We start from the raw sequence: 19,285 nt of genomic DNA on the forward strand, positions 1-19,285 counted from the left end.
TATCGCCTACTCGCTACTACACGGTCACACTATGCTCTCGGCCAGCCACCTCCAGCGCGCTGTGAGCCCCTGTGCACACGCACAGAAAGCGGTCCCCTTGGGTTAAGTGGGAGTACTTTCATGCCACTGGTTTCTTGCTGTGCTCCCCACAGATAAAGAATGCATATTAAACTGCTTGCCAAGAACATTATTATAATTTTGAAGCGCCATGTGATGAAACTAAACTGTCCTGTTAACCAATGAAAATGTTCTGTATTTTTAGAGGTTGTACTTGGTACACTTGGTTTATATTTACGAGAGAGCACACACATGTGGCCAAAATCTAATCTTGCCGGTTTAGTTAAAGAAAAGTAAGACAAAGCCAAAAACCTTTTAGTATAAACCAACTTTTTTGCTTTAATAAGTTAGTGAGCATTAACATTATCCAGTTTGCTTGGGACTGTATTGCGTATGTTTTTTTTTTTTTATTTTTTTTATAAATGCCCCATAAACACTCCATACATTTATACCAGCATATCTGATGTTGTAAGACTGCTATGATGCATTTGGGCCTTAATAATAAATGTGATTTAGCCTACCTCTAAATACCAGTGTATATTGTATTTTACATTTGTTTCCTTTCTGTGCAGTTTTTTTTTTTGTGAGCAAATAGTATATGAGTAAAAGGTACATTAAAGTCTGAATGACAATCATATGTGCACATTAGCAGCTAATGTGATTTGTTGTCTTAGCAATATATATATAACATGTACACAGATATTGGCCTGTATTGAATGCTAGAGATAAATAACTAATTATTAGACTACAAAACAAAAACATGACATTCTGTTAATCTGGGCCAATACACATTTCTGTCTCATATTGAATCCAGCACAATACAACAATGTATATTTTTACAAATGCGCTTCATTGGAAGAAGACAAATATTTGAAATATTGATATTTGTGTGAAAGATAATGTAGTGGCTAATACTTTTGTACCTGTAGAGCAGACATTTGTAATAGAAACTAGAAGATCTTTTTTTTTTCTCCTGCCAGAAGTGGAACTTATGTACATAACATATGTCTGAGTACGATGTATGTTTATCATTATCGGATTTCTGTAAACTTAATTATTTATGTAAACCGTTTAACTTTATGCTGTATCTTTGATTATTTTAGCATCATATGTTTACTTGTAATTTCAAATGCTTTGAGTGATTTCTGATGAGGAAAACTAAATGTTAATTCCTTAATTGCCTTAAGCATTAAAAAAAACTGTACTATGCTGCAATTTTGTAAGGAAATAAAGGAATTACATTCTTAAGGAAGCACAAATAGATCAGATTACATATTTAATTTTACTTTTCAGGAGCACCATATTCAATGATTTCAGTGATTGTAATAAAATTAAAAATCCTAACTTTATATTGTGTTGCATTTTCTTTGCGTTAATCCATTCAGGGTTGGGGTTTTTCATACCCTAATGACCAATTTTTTTACTATATATTGATTCTCCTTTTCATATTTGATGTAGTCACACATTATAAATTATGTTCATGGCAAATAGTGCCTTTTGCAATCCTAGATATAAAATATAACTACAAATGCTAATATGTAAAAAACCATACTAAAATAGGAAAAAATTCTTCTTGCAATTTCACTTTCTTGTACACATTAGATACCGCTACTTAACAATGATCCAATTTATGTATAAATTGCCTAATTACACTAATACATAACACACACACACTATATATATATATATATATATATAAATTTTCAGCATATTTTATTTTTTTATAGGAAATTAGAAAATTTTATCAAAAAATGGTAAAAACTATATATAACTTGTGTGGGTACACTAAATGAGTGACAAGAAAATTACATCTAAATACGAGGACTGCAAAAGTGTTAAAACAGCCTCTGCCCCAAAGGGTACAAAAGGTAAAAAAAAAACAGCCTGGTCCTTAAGGGGTTAAACCAGCAGGCTATTGAGTTCTTGTGAACAGATAATATGTAAACGTGTACTATTCTGCAGACAGAGAAGGGTCATGCTAAACTTCCGTCAAACCCTATGGAAAGAACCATTACACCAACAGGAACTTTATGACATGGCATTCTAAATTCGTAGATATTATGTAGTTGCCCCCCCCCCTTTGTGTTTCTGGGAAGGGTTTCCATATGATTTTGGGGGTGTTTCTCTGGGAATTTTAGGTATGCTGAAGGGATAATGCTATGCTTCTGATTTTGTAGGAACAGTTTGGGGAGGGCGATTTTCTATTTCAGCATGACTGTGCCCCCAGCACACCAAGAGAGGTCCATAAAGACATTGGTGGATGAGTCTGGTGTAGAAGAATTTGGCCGGCACAGACCCAAGACTTAAACCCCGTTCAACACCTTTGGGATGAATTGGTACAGAGAGCCAGGCCTTTTCATCCAACATTAATACCTGACCTCACAAATGCTTTACTGGATGACTGGGCAAAAATTCCCACAGAAACACTCCACAATCTTGTAGAAAGCCTTCCCAGAGGAGTGGAAGCTGTTATCGCTTATTAGCTTATTTGAAGTCCCCTCTATACACTGTGTGCTGAAAATTACATTTTCTGGTGGGAAATGTAGAGAGAAGACTGCCTTTAAAGAGACTATGTTGTAAGACCAGATCCCAGAGATAACCGATTCCTTGGCCACAATAAGGACCCTGGAGGCACTATGTAGCGATGGTGGCTTTTTCTGGGGACTAGGTGGGTTTAATAAAAGGAACTTTTTCATATTAAATAGAACTAGATGTAAAGGAGAAAAAGCAAGAATAAAAATGGACAGTGAAAGGATAGAAAAATAGCAGATAAATTAGAAAAGTCCATTAAAAGAGGTGCAACACAAGAAAGATCTTGTGGCAAGTGTGTGACAGTGCTATGTTTAAAGTCAATGAGCTCTTCGTAATGACCCATTATTCATTTTAAACATCAGTGTTTGTCTGTGTCTAAGAGGAATCTTATAAGATGGCCGCCAAAACATTGGATCTGAAAGAAAAGTCCTAATTATAACACCTTTGTTGTTTTGTATCATACCGGGGCCAATGGTTTTGTTAGGCTTAAGTTAATAGCTTTTGCAATTTCAAGTTCTGCTTTTGGTACAATAGGTGTTTCTTTACAAACATCTCTTAACTGAGGTATTGGTATCGGTAATATTATTTATTAAAAACAAAGCTCCGGGACATGACATCTTATTCCATGGCTCCCCAGTGAGGACAGAGGCTGGGGCACTGCCTGGGTGAGATCCTAGGACACAAGGAAAATACATCCTTGTGTATATTAGTTATAGTGAACGGGAGCAAGGGGCCACCCAACTTTTTCTAAGCATGAGAAAAGGAAGAGATAAAGAAGAAAGGGGGGGAAGTGTTATGGAGAAAGGGAGACATAGAGAAAAAGAAAATTGCCCCCCCTAGGATATTCCTTGCCCCCCCCGTTGCCCCCCCCCGCCGAATTTGGAGTCACCCAGGACAGTCCCGCAATGGGACTTTAACCCCTTGACTGCTAACGACGGTATGGTGCCGTAGCTAGCAGTCCCAGTCAGGTGCTAACGACGGCACCATTCCGTCACTAGCACTACCCTACCTTGATGGAGGTCTGTGGACCTGTGGATCTCCATCACCACCTACCCCGGCGATCCGCCCCTCAAACTGAAGGGCATCACCGGGGCCACCCGATCCGCCCGGTGACGTCTCGCGCAATGACAATTGTCAGTTAAAGAGGTATTGGGGCATGCTGCTTAGATGCCTGTATCTTAGGCATCTAAGCAGCTACAGACCCCCAACATATACCGTTGGAAAGGTAATTACGTCACCTTTCCAAAGGTATATAGCTTGTAAAAAGAATTTTAAAATATTAAGTAAAAAAAATAAAAATTAAAAAAAAGGAAAATTTTTTTTTTAAACATAAAGTAGTTTAACTTAAAAAAAAAAAAAGTATTCTAGCTAAATGATCCACTGTGGTAGCCAATGTTACCACAGTGATCATATAGGTATAAAAAGTCACATTCCCTTTTTAAAAATGGCCGATACTAATTTTTAATCCCATGATCCCTTTGATCATGGGGTTAAATTTAGCCAACGGTAGAGGGAGGCAATTTTTGAAATCCTGATGAACTGCAAATATTAATAAAATCAGCCATTTAGCCTGTGCGGTACGTGAGTAACCATCTTATCCCTGGAGCGCCTTGCATTTTTACTGCAAAACTTATTTTTGCTGTAAAAGTGATTTTTTTCTCCCTTTACCATCATTTCTTTGGGATTGTAAGGGGAAAGAATGGTGTGTGCTTCTGTGAGTGAATGTATGGAAAGTGTGGTGTGTGCTTCTGCGAGTGAATGGAGATATGAAAGGCGTGTGAATGATCAGTAATTAGGGTTGAAGCCTTGACGTCGCATTACTGCTCACGTAGGAAGTTAAATTATGGTACAAAAAGTACACATTTGCAAGAACTACACCCCTTGGCGCACCAAATGAGGGGCTGTATGTGTTTCTAGTGCAAACCTGGAGTGCGCAAGACACAAATGAACATGTCGCTATGGTTAGAAAAAACATATTTTCTAGCCAAAGCGACATATTAAATCATTATTTGTGCAGTCAACTTTTGTCCTAGAAATACATGTAGCCCCTCATTTAAAGCTCCAAGGGGCGTAGTTTCTTAAAATGGATGAATTGTCCGAATGAGGGAGAGCATGAGTTAATATGTGGATGAATTGTCTGAATGAGGGAGAGCATGAGTTAATGTGTGGATGAGTTGTCTGAATGAGGGAGAGCATGAGTTAATATGTGGATGAGTTGTCTGAATGAGGGAGAGCATGAGTTAATGTGTTTGTGTGTATCAATCATAGATGTATAATTGTGGAAGGGCAAAGATGGCACTAGCAGGATGTTTGAGCCTTGGGGACCAAGATGGCACAGGCAGGGTGTATATGGGACAAAGATGGCAAATCTTATGTGTGTTATCTGGGTGCTGATCAGGTTCTATGTGGGCAGTGTGGACGCCAGGGCTGGCTTTGGGGTGTGCAACTTGTGATCTATGCCTGTAATTTAGGGGGTTTTAAATATACCTTTTAATGCCGTGTTTTTATGTGAATTCCAATTGATCAACACTGCAAAGCTGGGTTTGTGTGTTCTTCTGTAGATCCATATCTGCTATGCTATGTTTCCATACATCATTTATGTATACCTGCAAATACAGGGTTTGTATGTCTTGTTCAGTTGATTAATACCTGCAATGCTGTTTCCATGTATTTATTTGATCTATACCTGCAATGCTACATTTCATATATTATTATTGTATACCTGCAAATACAGGATTTGTATGTCTGATTCTGTTTATTTGATATATACCTTCAGTGCTGAGATCACAAGTGTCAGGACCAGGGCGAGCAGGTCAGGTAGGAGTCCATGTGCAGGGGATACGGGGAACTCTGTCTGTACTCCTTTATGCATGGTGACAGAGAGATAGGTACAGACAGAGTAGCAGAACTGGAAAGGACGGGAGCTGAGGCACAGAGACGGGAGCAGAGGAAGGTGCAGGCTCGGGAGCTGAGGCAGAGAGACGGGAGCTGATGCAGGTACAGGCTCAGGTGCAGGTGCAGGTACAGGCTTGGGTGCAGGTGCAGGTACCGGCTCGGGTGCAGGTGCAGGCGCAGGCTCGGGTGCAGGCCCACTGGCAGGTAAGCCCACAGGCAGGTTCAGGCTCGGGTGCGGGCCCACTGGCAGGTAAGCCCACAGGCAGGTTCAGGCACAAGTACAAGCTCGGGTGCGGGCCCACTGGCAGGTAAGCCCACAGGCAGGTTCAGGCACAGGTACAGGCTCGGGTGCGGGCCCACTAGCAGGTAAGCCCACAGGCAGGTTCAGGCACAGGTACAGGTGAGGCCCACTGGCAGGGCGGACGGGAACGGAGGCCCACTGGCAGGACGGACGGGAACGGAGGCCCACTGGCAGGGCGGACGGGAACGGAGGCCCACTGGCAGGGCGGACGGGAACGGAGGCCCACTGGCAGGGCGGACGGGAACGGAGTACCACTAGGCCAGGCACGTGTACAGGTTCATGCACGGGTACAGACTTACGCTCGGGTACTGGATCATGCACGAGTATCGGCTCAGGCACGGGTACAGGAACGGGCATAGGCACGGGTTCAGGCATAGGCACGGGTTCAGGCATAGGCACGGGTTCAGGCATAGGCACGGGTTCAGGCTCAGGCACGGGTTCAGGCTCAGGCACGGGTTCAGGCTCAGGCACGGGTTCAGGCTCAGGCACGGGTTCAGGTACAGGTAGCGGCTCAGAGCAAAGGCAGTCCTTTAACATCAATGCCAAGGCCCTGACTGATGGGCAGGGCAGGTCTTATAAAGGCAGGCTTCACTCAGTTCATGAGGCGCAGCTGTACCTGATAATCAGGTTCAGCTCACTCCAGAGGGAGGAGGGTGGCCACTAGTGGTAGCAGATGTATTAACCTGAAGTACAATTCAGCCATGGTTCAGGCAGCAGAGAGTGGATCCTGACAGTACCCCCCCTCAAGGAGCGGCCTCCGGGCGTTCCTAGGATAGTGGTGTGGCAGTAGCCGATGGTGCTGAAAGCTCTTCTCGCACGTAGAGCGTTTTCGAAAACGTGCAGATCACCCCGACGTACGACAGTCCCATTAGACGCCACCACACACTCTGATGACATGGCCTTAGGTGCGCTGGCCTGGGAGGTATGGACCTTAGCCGCTGGATGCGCAGATGCGATGGTTCCGGGAAGCGCTTGTCTTGTCCGACTTCTGCATTCGCCAGGGGTTAGGAATTCCCCCTGTACACAGAGTCCCTCTACCTGGCGTTGGATAATACCAGGACTGGACTGGGTGGAGGCTATAACGTAGGAGGGTGTACCAGACCTCTGATCGCGCAGCAGTTGCTCGTAGCGGTTCAGGTCTTTCCTGTGCACGATTGTCCCGTTGGATGCCAGGACGTTACCGGGGGCCCCAAGGGAGTGTCTAGCGGTCTGGGGTTCTTTGTTATGGTTCCTAGGAGTGACGGGAGTGGTAGTGCCAACCGCACAAACACCTGTGGTATGTTGGAGCTCGGGTGTGTATGCCATATCATCCTCTGAATGAGCATCGTCCATGTCAGACCAGTCAGGGTCGTCAGTCTGGGGTTCCTCTGACATGGCTTCAGAAGGTGTAGGTTCACCTGGTGCCGTGACATGAGAAACCTCTGGTTCACCGGGCTGCGGAAGAGACAGGGTGTGCTCCAGCTGTGACGGGTTGCTGGTGTCATATACAGGTTCCTGGGCACGGGGTTGATCAGTGTGGGTTGCAGGTGGCTTAGCAGGTTTCCACGGACAATATGTAATCCTATGACCGGTCTCACCGCAATAATAACACAAGTTGTCCTCTCGCCGTTTTTGTTTCTCTTCTTTGGTGAGAGGCTCGCGCTTACAGCTCTTCTGTGGAGCTTTCTTGTCCTTGGTCTTGGTCATAGGCTTTTGTTTAGTGCGATCGCTTTCCATCACAGACCTCACAGATTTGCACAGCTGCAGTACACACTCCGCCAGTACCTCCAGAACTGCAGTCATCCCCGCGGACTCCTTTGTATGGCCTTGGCATTCTGTCAGGACCAGGGCGAGCAGGTCAGGTAGGAGTCCATGTGCAGGGGATACGGGGAACTCTGTCTGTACTCCTTTATGCATGGTGACAGAGAGATAGGTACAGACAGAGTAGCAGAACTGGAAAGGACGGGAGCTGAGGCACAGAGACGGGAGCAGAGGAAGGTGCAGGCACGGGAGCTGAAGCAGGTACAGGCTCAGGTGCAGGTGCAGGTACAGGCTTGGGTGCAGGTGCAGCTACCGGCTCGGGTGCAGGTGCAGGCGCAGGCTCGGGTGCAGGTGCAGGCTCGGGTGCAGGCCCTCTGGCAGGTAAGCCCACAGGCAGGTTCAGGCACAGGTACAGGCTCGGGTGCGGGCCCACTGGCAGGTAAGCCCACAGGCAGGTTCAGGCTCGGGTGCGGGCCCACTGGCAGGTAAGCCCACAGGCAGGTTCAGGCACAAGTACAAGCTCGGGTGCGGGCCCACTGGCAGGTAAGCCCACAGGCAGGTTCAGGCACAGGTACAGGCTCGGGTGCGGGCCCACTAGCAGGTAAGCCCACAGGCAGGTTCAGGCACAGGTACAGGTGAGGCCCACTGGCAGGGAGGACGGGAACGGAGGCCCACTGGCAGGGCGGACGGGAACGGAGGCCCACTGGCAGGGCGGACGGGAACGGAGGCCCACTGGCAGGGCGGACGGGAACGGAGTACCACTAGGCCAGGCACGTGTACAGGTTCATGCACGGGTACAGACTTACGCTTGGGTACTGGATCATGCACGAGTATCGGCTCAGGCACGGGTACAGGAACGGGCATAGGCACGGGTTGAGGCTCAGGCACGGGTTCAGGCTCAGGCACGGGTTCAGGCTCAGGCACGGGTTCAGGCTCAGGCACGGGTTCAGGCTCAGGCACGGGTTCAGGTACAGGTAGCGGCTCAGAGCAAAGGCAGTCCTTTAACATCAATGCCAAGGCCCTGACCGATGGGCAGGGCAGGTCTTATAAAGGCAGGCTTCACTCAGTTCATGAGGCGCAGCTGTACCTGATAATCAGGTTCAGCTCACTCCAGAGGGAGGAGGGTGGCCACTAGTGGTAGCAGATGTATTAACCTGAAGTACAATTCAGCCATGGTTCAGGCAGCAGAGAGTGGATCCTGACAACAAGTGAATTTCAATTGATCTATACATGCAAAGCTGGGTTTGTGTGTTAATGTGTTGATCTATACCTCCTATCAGCAGCAGGATATAATATATATATATATATTTATATATATATATATATATCAGCGGCAGGATCTAATATTAGGCCCTGAAATCATTTAGTGCAAAGGTTAAGGTATTGTGTTGTTTAAAGGATTTCAAGGATTAGTCGTACTAAATTGTGGCTTCAGGCTTCCCATGTTGAATGATCAAGTATTGTATTGTCCAATAACAAAAGTATCATTCCATAGCACATTACTTTTGGCAATATATATATATATATATATGTTTTTTCAGTGGTATGATTTAATGGTGGAAATTATTAATGCCCCCCCAGTTTGACTGTGGTATCTTGTGTGCCCCCCCCCTATATATTGTTTCTAGAGTCGCCACTGGTAGGGAGAAAAGGGGGAGATAAAGTTAAAAAGGAGGAGAGATAAAGTGAAATAGGATGCCAGGATTCCACCCTGCCATCCTGGACCTTGTGACAACTATACCTACCGTTGTGCCTATCTGCAGCCACTAGAGGCCACCCTCCCCTCTCAGGAGCACCCATTACTAATTATTCTGGACAGCTGAGACACCTTACCTGGGCCTTAGCCTGCCATGAAACCTGCCTACTGCTGGGGCTCTGTATCCTGATCCTGTACTTCTTCTAGCAGCTTCCTACTGATCTTCTGATTCTGATCCCGCTTATTTGTTACCATTCTTCTGGATACCTGACTTGGCTTTGTAATTCTGTCCTTCTGTTACCGACCCGCCTCATTTTTTATCACATCTTATTGCCTGAGGAGTTCCTGCCATGTGGCCTGAGGTGCCTGTCCCCTATCCCAGAACTTAATTTTTAATAATTATTATTTTTGGTTTCAAGGCAAGTTTTATTTACAGAAAAGAGGTACAGCTATGGGCGCACAATTTGCAACCAATCTGTTTATGGCATACTGGGAGGAACAATATATATACTCAGAACACCCGTAAGATAAAAATAATATTTTATATAAACATTATGAGCTAATCATAAGAAATTTATTTACGATGGGAAGAGAGTGATTTAAAATATTTTGTCTGGTATCGCAACAATAATAACCGGGGGGATAATGTTAATCAGCAAACATACCAGTAAAGTGATTTTTAGATCTTAGTTTACATTGATAATTACATATTACAGACAAAAAACATTTTTAAAACATATAAATGTAAATGGCCATATTGGCTTTTAAAGCTACCATCTACCTTGTTGGCTACAAAATGCACCAAGAATTAGGAGGATAAAAAAAAAAAAAGAAGACTGTGGTGAACAAGTAAAAAAAAATTAAAAACAACTTTTTGGAAAAGAAGTACAATAATTTAATCCTGGTAAAGGAAAACTGGATAGAGTCAAACTATTAAAATATAAAATAAAGAGGAATGAAGTTTTAGAAAGAGACAAGATGATGCCTCCGATAGTGTTATCGTGTTGGAACTTGACTAAGGCCCATAAGAAATTTAATACTAAAGGGAGAACTGTACATTGTCATATAAGTGTAAGTCACTGTTTGGGACTGGGACAATATCACATGCCACATTGATCTCAATCCTGCTTCTCCCCCTTAAATCTCATCTGGTTAATGGAGGGAATTCCTTGGCAAAAAGCTATACTTTACGTCCATTGCTCTGGGAAGTAGCAGTGCTCTCTCGCCCTAGGAGAGGGGAACTGACAGCCCTGCAAGGGTCCAGTAGCCTCACCTGGATACTGTCACATTGTGTGGTTTCAGTTGGATCCCTTCATCCTAAAGTGATCCAAACTATTACTGGAAGTCCATCAATAGATTCTACTGAAGCAAGTTCAGTGTGTACAAAGGAGCTTTGATGGAGATGTAACATTTATGAGCTGGATCTCCTAGCTCCGCAACCTCTAATGGCCCCAACACCCAACACATCAGAGGAGGTGGTGAATTGGGTCATAGCCAATGCAACTCAACAACTGGAGCGGGCAGCAGTAAGAGAAGTGGCTGAAGATGACCAAACTGGAAAGTGGTGAGAAAGACTCTAGGAACTGTGGCTTCTTAAGCAGTGTCTCCGAAGCAGTCACAGCAGTCAGATTTAACTTTTTGATGTACTGCAAACCCTCACTAGCTCAGACCCTGAGTACATTATGGTGTATATTAAATCTGAGGTCTTTGTCATTACCTACTATAAACAGTTGAGCTCTAGAATAACATAAACACACTATTATTATACATACATGAAGGATTTAATAGCTAGTTATGACACATTTGAAATGTATTACTCTTGCATGAAGCTAGATAAATGGAATATAAATCTTATTTTTTTCTTGTCCATTCACAGTGTGGGTTGGAAAAAGTGAACCCCTAGGTTAATCACTTCAACAAAAGCTAAAAAAAAACATGGGTTGTCGAGTTTTCAAAAATATACTATTTGAATTTGAATTGGTCAGCTTTAAAGATGTCCCAAACACTTTCCCCCGGGTGTGTCCGGGGGTGCCTTCTTGGGCTCAACATCCCATGACTCTCCAACACTGTGCTCCTACATGCAGGGTCATAAGCTCTGGCCCCTATCTGTCCTTTTCCCTATGGCTGCCCCCACCGCTCTTCAGGTTCTCCAGTACCTGCAGTTGCGGGATTATGTTGCTTCCATCCCACAGAAACATCACCTTATTAGGGAACTTACCCCCTTTGAGGCGTTGCACTCCAGGGATGCATTGCCTCCTCACGGCATTTCTTTACTGTACCAGTTGCTATTGCGCGTCGAGGGTGCTCCTCCACCAGCTTATGTGGGTAAATGGGAGATGGAGCTTGCTATCTCACTTACTGCGGCTCAGTGGGGTAAGATTTTTACTTTGACGCACGGCTGTTCCCTTAACTCTAGGTCCCAGGAGCTGTCATTCAAATTTTTGTCGCGTTGGTATCGTACGCCAACCAGATTGCATGCTATGTTCCCTGACCGTTCGAGCACGTGTTGGAGGTGTGAGCAGTCGGTGGGGACGGTGCTTCATATTTGGTGGGACTGTCCTCTTATTGTCCCTTTTTGGAAAACTATCCACGGTATCCTTCATCGTTTTACCGATTCCCCACCTCTTTTTGCCCCTGCTAACTATCTGTTGCATCTTACCTCCCTTCCTGTCTCCGTGTACAGGCGCTCCGTGGTCAGGCATCTGCTGACTGAAGCTAAAGCCCTGATTCCCCTACACTGGGGAGAGACGTCTCCGCCTTCTATACGGGAATGGGTGTTGCGGGTTGAGAATGTTAGGGAGCTGGTGGCCAGGTCCGATAGTCTTGGTGAAAGACATCGTCGTACCTGGTTTTACTGGTCCCAGTTCCTGGCGGATCCCTCCTCTCAGCTTCTATTGCGCTGATTTTTCATTATTGTTTGGTTAGCTGTACTCACCTTGACTAATGCTGCTCTCGTACTTACCATCATTATTCTGTGGCCTCTCCTGCTGTGTCAGGACTTTGAGATGTATCACTGTTCTTATCAGCGATGTGCCCCCCCCTCCTGTTCCTACATGTCTTCCTCCTGTTTTGTATACTTGTTGAAAAACAATAATAAACTTTGATTTATAAAAAAAAATAAAGATGTCCCAAACAAAACATAGGTAAAATAAAACGATATAACTTAGCACTCAGCATTCCACCACATGGCAAAGTTTTGATCCAACTACAGGATCTTTTTCAAGCCATAAACAGTTGTGTACAAACAGTGCATTTATCTAACAAAACACATGATTATCAAGGGCGTAAACTGTTGGCAATGAAAGTGATATACACACTTCTACATATAGCAACCACAATTGTGATAAAATTCAGGTTCCCATATACTGATCTTCTTCGAAACATAATACTGCGTGGTACTCTTACTAATCATTCTATTAAAATTAGTCGGCTGATCTGAAACATTTAACTGTGACAAATCGGGAAGGGGAAAATACTTTTTTATAAAGCGTTGTATGGGTCCCCTTAGAGGCCCATTACTTTCACCAAATACAACAATTACAACCTCATTGCACTCATTTACTTTTTCCATTTCCTCAGACCGAGTTCACGGTCTCTTCCAAATAGACACCATCTAATGATTTTAAAAAGAAATTCAGGATCAATTCTCTCTCAAAAAAACAAATCCAAGAGTGATCAAACAGGTTCCGATGCACATATTCCTTTCTACCCCACTCATAAATGATGCCCTGTTTCTACACTTCTAGCCATGGCAAATAGGCCTCTTAAACCGTCCAACTTCACTGCGTTCTCTCATCATACTCATGACATGGATTCAGAATAGGAGCTGCTTGCTCTGACTGTAAAACAATTATTATCTTACTTACACGGTGCCAATGCTGTAAACCCTGACCACCGATAAATAAGTATAAGGTGGACTTAAGGAATATATATATATATATATGTATGAATGAATAATGTGTGTGTGGCTGCTACTGAACAGCCAGATGAATAAAAATATTATGTTTTGGTATTATATGTATTCATATTTTCTAAACAGTTGTTTCCCTTTTATGAGCAACTTGAAATTAAACATGATGCTGTATGTGGTTTTATAAGGAATTAAATTGGCAATTTGAAGTTTGCTTAATCTGGGCTTTGCACATAAATAACAATTATTTTTGTACCAATACATTTCTGCTGTTATGTTGCTCTTCATATACTGAAATAGCGGTATAAGATAATTTTTCAAATATAATTGGCATATGAATAATCATTAAATAACCTTAGTGGCTTCCTTTAAGTTGTTTTTAGCTTGGCTATGGCCTTTTTAAATAATTAAAACTTATAATTACTACTTTTTTTGTGTCATACTAGCAAAAATATCAAGGTCACCAGTACCTTCTGTGAATGAACTTTTATGAATGTACATAAAACAAATTGAAAACAGTAAGCAAAACTAAGCAGAACAGAAGATTAAAACAACAGTGCTTCTCATGCTTGTTCTTAACCCCTTCGCGACCTTTGCCGGTTCAGGACCGTCATAACAAGAAGGTCACTAAATGACCTTTGACGGTCCTGAACCGTCAAAAAATTAAATAAGCTTAGAAAGTGATCAAGGATCACTTTCTTCGCTTAAACGGCCTTGCTGCAATGCCTCGATGTCGAGGCATTCAGCAAGGCCGAGATCGGCATCGGGGGCCATGTCTGGCCCCTCTCCGGGGCGTCAACAGCCGCCATACATTGTATGGCGGCGGACGCCCGTTTTAAAAGCGTTTAGGAGGCGATCAACGATCGCCTCCTAAACTTAAATGGTGTCGCTGGAATGCCTCGATCAGGAGGCATCCAGCGACACCAAACACTTACCTCTGGGTGGGCTGTGACCGCTCCGGAGAGCGGTCACAGCCGCCGCTGCCGGTGATCTTCGCCATCAAGCAAGATGGCGGTGGCCCGGGAAATAAAACAATAAAGACGAAAAAGTTCGCTAGAGGGTCTCCAGACCCTCTAGAGAACTGGCTCCACTTGCTGGTTGAATACAGGTACTGCATTCAACCATGCAAGTCAATGGAGCCCAGCTTTCTAATCACTATGTGATTAGTAAAATATTCAAAAAAAATAAAAATAAATAAAAAATGGAAAAAAAAATGTGCTAACATTTAAAAATAATTATGCAGTGATGTCACTAGATGAACCATCCAGTACCAGCAAAATGTGTAAAAAAAAATATAAAAAAAGTATTAAAAAAATAAAATAAAATTAAAAAATAAAGTTTATTATTTTGAGCAAGTGCTAAAAATTCTCAAAAATCTCAACAAAGAGTTAAAATAAAAGCACTTCAAATACCCAAGGGGTGTCTAATATATAAAAAAAATGGCTGATGGGGTAAATTGGAGTGGCCTAGCTCAAATATAGGGCATAGGTACAGACTGACCAAAATGGAGAAAAAAAGCGCACTTCCCAAATGTGGCATTTTAAATCTGAAACAACCCGACAAACCCATGCATGTCGGGTATCACTGCACTCAGGAGATGTTCCTGAACACACATTGGCGTGTTGTTTGACAGTGGCATATACCAGGACCTGTATATCTATAACTAAAGTACAATTTGTGTGAAAAAAAAAATTAAAAAATTACTATTACAAAGTTTGACAAAGTGTAGTTCTATAATTGGTGCATGGAAAGGGTTAAAATAACAGCATTTGGAATACCCTGGGGTGTCTAGTTTTCAAAAATATATGGTTTGAATGGGTTAAATTGAGTTAACCGGCTTCAAAGATATTCCAAAGAGGAGAGGGAGGCACAATGACCAAATGACCACCTGAATTACGCATGCCCCAAAAGTAGCCTTTTACCAGCCAAACAATCTGACAAACCCATGCATGTGGGGTATCGCTGTACTCAGGAGATGTTGCTGAACACATATTGGGGTGTTGTTTGACAGTGACATATACCAGCACCTGTATATCTATAACTAAAGTACAATTTGTGTGGGAAAAAAAATAAAAAAAATTACTATTACAAAGTTTGACAAAGTGTAGTTGTATAATTGGTGCATGGAAAGGGTTAAAATAACAGCTTTTGGAATAACCTGGGGTGTCTAGTTTTCAAAAATATATGGTTTGAATGGGTTAAATTGAGTTAACCGGCTTCAAAGATGTTCCAAAGAGGAGATGGAGGCAGACTGACCAGATTTGTTAAAAAAGATTTGGAAATCATAAAACGCTGCTTGTACTTATTGCCCTATAACTTACAAAAAACAGCAAAAAAACATAAAAACATTGGGTATTTCTAAACTCAGGACAAGTAGTAGAATCTATTTAGCTAGTTTTTTTACTTGCTTTTTTAGGTGAGTAAAAGATTTTTCAAATAAAAGTCATAAAATGTGTTTTTTTTTCAATTTTTCACCATGTTTTTTTTATTTTTTTTATAGTAAATAAGATGATACGATCAAAATAATGGTATCTGAAGAAAGCCCATCTTGTCCTGAAAAAAACAATATATAACTTATGTGGGTACACTAAATGGGTGAGGAGAAAATTACAGCTGAACACAAGCACCACAAAAGTGTCAAAACAGCCTCGGTCCCACAGGGTACAAAACGAAAAATGAGCCCGGTCCTTAAGGGGTTAAATACCAATTGTAACTGCTCGGTACCCAGACACATTTGTTGTTGTTTTGATCTAGTTACACCATATGACCATAAGTGTGTTGGCATCTGATCACACCTATATGAAGTTGATGGACATTCAATTCCAAAAACACGGGCATTGATATGGAGTTGCACCCTCTTTGCAGCTATTACAACCTCCACACTTCTGGAAAGGCTTTCCATAAGATTTTGGAGTGTGGCTGGGAATATTTGTACCCATTCAACCGAAAGAGCATTTGTAGGGAACTGATATTGGGCTGGCTTGCAATTGGCATTCCAATTCATCTCAAATGTATTCAACTGTGTAAGGTCAATGCTCTGTGCAGGCCACTGAAATTCCTCCACACCAAACTTGCCCAAACCCTTAAAAACAGCCCCAGACTATGACTGTTTAGACCCATAGCACAGATCATGGACACCAGTTTATGGGTAGGGCATCAACCACAACTTTATATACATAGTTTCCCCTCCTGAGGCCAGTGGCACCAATTTCATACTAACAAACATAAATGACCTGCTACAGGAGCTTGGCAGGCAGTTCTACCAAACACACCTTGTACCATAAGCCCCTATGGAACATGCTTCCCAAAGCCAAAGCTAAAAGTTCTATTGGAGCTAAACTCCATGCTGGCCAAGGGACCATCACTGACAGGGCTGATACCCACCTGCCTCCAACACCTCCCTTAAAAATACACAATACTGACATCGTTCCTACTTGCGTGAATTACTAAAATGATGAAACTGGGGACAGACCTCTGCAACATTTTGAAAAATACCTGGTCCCACTGATGCCCTCTCAAATCCTGCCAGCATATCCAAGCCCTCTCTGAGAAAAAACTGTCCGTGGGTTGTGGTGCATGTGGGGTATTTGCATAAGCTTGAGATTCAGCTGAATACATTTTGGTGTGTTTCTATGCAGCTGGATGTAATCTGTGCAAATAAACCTGAGAAACATGAAAAGGTTGGTGCAAAATCAATTTAAATGATGTTACGGCTTTATTTGCCAAAGATTGGAGACTGCATGATAATTGTCCAAATGAAATACCCTGGGTTGTATTTTAAGCTGGTGGGCTACTAAACAATCCCGAATAGGACATAGGCCAATATAAAATTTGAAAATTTCAGGTTTGGAACAGGCATGTTTCATTTTGTGCCCCGTAACCCAGTGGAAAGAGGTAAATGAAATTGAGGGATCCTACAGAATTGGACAACACAAAAAGGGGACCACATAGATACCATATGCATTAAAGTGCATTTGATATCTTGAGTGTCCCTTTAAAGCTCTGAAATAGGATGTTGACATCTCATTTTTAAATAATAGACAATTGCGTCTAGTCACTAAGAGGACTAGTGGCCAGTTGAGTTAAAGTTTAACTTAAATGACCTGTGGTGACTCCAATCATTGCATATTTTTTATTTTTTTATATATAAGGTAGTGGTAGGGGGCTTGCAAGTCCCTCTGGCATTGCAAGCTAAAATGTATGTATAGGAACTTAAGTTCCAACTTCACAGTCAATCTTCACAGTGGGGCACACAAACACATAGGAGAAAAAAATACAGGCAATAACATGATATTGTAAAACAATAAAGCTACTGTATTAGTGAGGGTGATTATTGCACTCAGATATCCATAGAGGAAAACAGGCTCATCATAAAAAGATCTTAAAAATAAATGCAGATTCCATGTGGCTAGCTTGTGATGCCCACTTCTGACGCCTCTAGCCTCAACCTCAAACAGAGGTGTCTTGGTGTGGACATCCGAAATGTTGAGAGTATGGGTGTTTCATGTGAATTGTACAAATGGATGAGTAATCCATGCTGTCACATGTTCACTGGTAATTATGCACTTAAAATGATGCTGAAACCTATAGTTTGCTGTGGGATTACATAATATATGAATTATTATTTATAATATAGATATTTGAATGATATATAAACAGCTCCAATCTTATTTTTCAAATATGTTTTAGTTACATTTATCAGTTTGTTTCTCCCATAGTCGCTCTAAGAGTACAAACTACATCACCGAATGTTGGGAAAGAGAAATGGAATAAAATCATTCCTAACAGCTGCTGCCTCCAAGATAGATAACAGCAAGAAATTGCGTACTTTCTACTAATATTCTCATTAGGAACTTAATTACATGTGATTGCCTCATTATGAACACTAATCTTAGTTTGTTATTTACTTGGAGGCCAATACTGCATGCAAGACTCCTTTCACTGCTACATTATACAACTTCTGCACATTAAATGCAAATACTGCATACATCCGGAAACTTGATCCCAACTAGTTTAACAATTTTTGTGTTAAGTGGGTCCAGGTTCTATTTACTTTTGTTTTCTCATTGTACTGAGAAATTAAAATGTTCAGTACTGAATTCCATTAGAAAAATAAAGAAAACATTTTTCCTTGGTCTAGAGGTAAGCTTCAGACAGAAGCATGATCTCTAACCGGGAACTTCCCAGAATAGGTCACCCAAAGCTCTTCCTCTTCTGATTGAGTAGCTGCATGTGGGGATAGGGCTTGCTACCCATGGGTTGTGGCTAGCCACAGATAGATTTGAATTAGCTTGGAGTGGACAAGGCTAAACACCACTCTTTGTGTGATATTAAGATTGTCAGTCTGGTGTGCTCCCCCTTACGAAAAAATTACTGCAGTTTTTCTGAAGTAATACTGCAGTTTTTTGGACATGAAAAAACTGCAATACTGCACTTTTACTGCAGTATTACTGCACATTTACTGCAGTTTTACTGCATTTGTACTTCACTGTACTGCAGTATTACTGCAGTTATTTTTGTAAGGAAGTACAAATGCAATAAAGCTGCAGTACATTGAAGTACAACTGTAGGTTTGCAATAAAAAAAAGTGCAGTAAATGTGCAGTAATACTGCAGTACAGTGAAGTACAGTGAAGTTTCAGAAAAGCTGCAGTAATTTTTTTCCAACCTGTTATGTAGATAATGGTTCAGTCAATCTTTGATATGTGTTTTTTGATTGGTATTGACTGGGCATCAGCTGAATATGGCCATAAAGTGTGACGGAATCCCCAATATTTAGATCTTAGGTGTTTTTGAATGGCATTCACTGGGTATCTGCTGAATTCTTGCTTTGTTTTGTGTACATTGTTATTGAATCAGCAACCTGGGAATCTGAATTTTTATGGCTTTGAATGCCTTTTAGGTTGTGTGCTCCTCTATTTTTGTACATTTTTTTGATACCATACATTTATGTTGATTCTATCATGTTGCCAAAATGGTTTGGTGCAATTTACTGTTATAAGTTGTATTATACCCGGTTGAGTGGAAATATTAACACATTTAATGTATGTCACCTTATAAATCTTAAAAAAATAAATGTATTATTATCTGCACATGTAGCAGCATACTTGGAGACATCAAATGCAGCATACAAGTAAAAAAGACATGACTTGATT

The sequence above is a fragment of the Sceloporus occidentalis genome, unplaced genomic scaffold (assembly GCF_023333645.1).
Source record: "Sceloporus occidentalis isolate IW3139 unplaced genomic scaffold, rSceOcc1.0.p SCAF_36, whole genome shotgun sequence".
NCBI lineage: Eukaryota > Metazoa > Chordata > Lepidosauria > Squamata > Phrynosomatidae > Sceloporus > Sceloporus occidentalis.